The sequence below is a fragment of the Sinocyclocheilus rhinocerous genome, unplaced genomic scaffold, assembly GCF_001515625.1.
Source record: "Sinocyclocheilus rhinocerous isolate Xijiao unplaced genomic scaffold, SAMN03320098_v1.1 scaffold2516, whole genome shotgun sequence".
In the NCBI taxonomy this organism is placed as follows: Eukaryota; Metazoa; Chordata; class Actinopteri; order Cypriniformes; family Cyprinidae; genus Sinocyclocheilus; species Sinocyclocheilus rhinocerous.
In genome coordinates, this window is record NW_015639821.1 from 379,698 (window position 1) to 382,220 (window position 2,523).

A 2,523-nucleotide genomic window follows, 5' to 3' on the forward strand; every position below is an offset into this window, starting at 1 on the left:
ATAATAATTACAACAGCTCTGTTAATACATTTATTATGACATTCACACATAGTGTTCAAATTAGGATCTGTAATATTTTCTAATGTTTTAAAAGAAGTCTCTTCTCAGCAAGGCTGCTTTTAATTGTACAGTAAAAAAATAAAATAAATCCATGCCTGATTCAAGAAGGGGGTCTGATGGCCAAAAAATATTATTTTACTAGCTCATTAATTTTAAGTTAAATTGTGCTTTGTTGTTGGTATAGTGTCTGCTAGAATGTTAAAAATGTTCAGTGTTAAATATTTTTTAATTGTTGTTTTGTAATAGATTTTTTTTTTGTTGAAAAGCAAGACAAAACAGTAAAAAGTAGTCATGAGCTGCTGGTTCACATTTAAAAAATGCTTCTACAAACAAAGTTTCATCTGCAGATATGATCTTGTTTAGGGATCTGTGTCTTTATGCATACAGACATCTGACTTATAAGTAGATTGTGTTTTTCAGCAATAGTGTGCACCCTTCATTTACAGAGAAATGAAGGTCCGGGAAAAATCTGTAGATGGAAAAATCTCATCTTGTGCATTTTTTTTTTTTTCTACTTTGCACTTTTTGTTTATTTACTATTTATTCAGGGTTTTTAAGGTATCTAATATTTTGATACTTAATTTCCATGATCTAAATATTCTTAAGAATTCAAAGTTTGTTGTCATTTGAAAGTGTGTTGGCCTTCTTGCATTATTTTGCTTTTATATTACGATTATATATTCAGTGGCCTAAAATGGTCTTAAAATTACAATAATATTGTTTATCGCAATTATTTCTGGGGCAATATATCGCACAACAAAAAGTTGTTATCGTGACAGGCCTATTCATCATGGAACCACAGAGGCTCTTGTTAAGCTATTTTATGTTTTTTTCTTTAAGTTATTTTCTTGTTATTTTATTTTGTGTTAAGTTATTTTTTTTCTGAATGTTCTCTGAAAGTTCAAATCAAAACATCCAGTTTTTTAAATGTTTTTTTTTATTTTTTACTTAAAGACAACATTAAGGGGAATGTTATATTTTATTATTTTGCAGACATCATGTGAATGTAACTTTTGAACGTTCTCTAAACCATCTTAGATGAACGTCCAACTAAAATGTTAAAAAAAAAAAGTTCCATAAACAATGTATAAATAATGTTTTTGTGCTAACATTTTAAGAACATTATAGAAGACCAGATAACTTTGAATTAATGTTACAGGGAAAATGTTTGTTCATAACATTGAGAGAACCTTGCCAAAAAAACATTTGTGAACGTTCCCTGTTGGCTGGAACAAAGATGATCTTCCAGCATCAGGGTGGGATGTCCAACAATGCTCCTCCTTATTCTAAACTGTTTACAACATGCTTCTCTTCTCAGATATTGTGAGTGAACACAACTCTTCCTTATATGGGGACCGAAAACCACATACCTAGTGCTCAGGAAGACACTCCTGACATAATACCAATGACACGCAAAATCCACAGTGTGACACCTGAAATTGTGCAGCATGACTTCTGGTAATCCAGAGAATACAGATATGTGTGGTGCTCAGGAAGCGGGATGGGGATGTCAATGACAGCTAAAGGCAAAAAGCCATATTTTTAGGTATTTTTAAAAGTGGACCACTAATGGGAATAAATGTGGCAGAAGTTTGTCAGAGGAATCAATTAAATTATGTCATGAGGAACATCAGTACATTACTTTAGTACAGAATGATATGATCAAGGACAAAAACTATGACTGAGGGATGACATCACAGGCAAAGCTGTCAAATATTTCAATTGGACTGAAATGGTTTTCGCCATTTTATAGAAGCAACTTCATCAAATCAATGTGCAAATTTGACTAAAATCAACTAAACAACAATTTGCACCTGCGTTCATTACATTTCATAAGTAGGAATGAGTGCTAGATGTCAACAATGACAATATTTCCGTGTTTTGATAAAGTTCTGCTAAGTTAGTCAAGTTTAGCTAGAAGCTGAGGCGAGTTTATCCATTATTATGCTGTTACATTATGATTATATATTCAGTGGCATAAAATGGTCTTTAAAATGACAATAATATCGCGTATTGCAATTATTTCTGGGGCAATATATCGCACAACAAAAAGTTGTTATCGTGACAGGCCTAGTTGTGTCTGTGATCTTTTCTGGAAATCATCTCAGGATCAGTGCATTTGAAAAATCACCTCATTGTCAGAATCTCCCAACGTGCATTTGAAATGTATTTGCACAAATAACATCTAAATGAGGTGTAAACGTTTCTGTTCCTGTCATTTCTGCGAGCATTTTGAGCTTTTTATGAAGATTCGCATGAAGTCACGTTGTATACAATCAGACTTCTTCAAGATTCTTGACAAAAAGCCTCTGTGTAATTTACTGGAGAATCAAGGCGAACAGGATAAACAGAGGACGGGAAGTGAGCGGGAATCAGGTGCTGTGTGTGTGAGTGTGAGTGTGAGTGTGTGAGTGTGTGGGTGTGAGTGTGTGTGTGAGTGTGTGTGAGTGTGAGTGTGAGAGT

At 33.5% G+C, this 2,523-nt stretch overlaps 1 protein-coding gene across 2 annotated transcripts in view; it reads left to right on the top strand.

The window, feature by feature from the left end:
* The window catches only part of wdr91 (WD repeat domain 91), a 23,857-nt gene that overhangs the window by 10,060 nt on the left and 11,274 nt on the right, over positions 1-2,523 (top strand). The window lies entirely within an intron of this gene.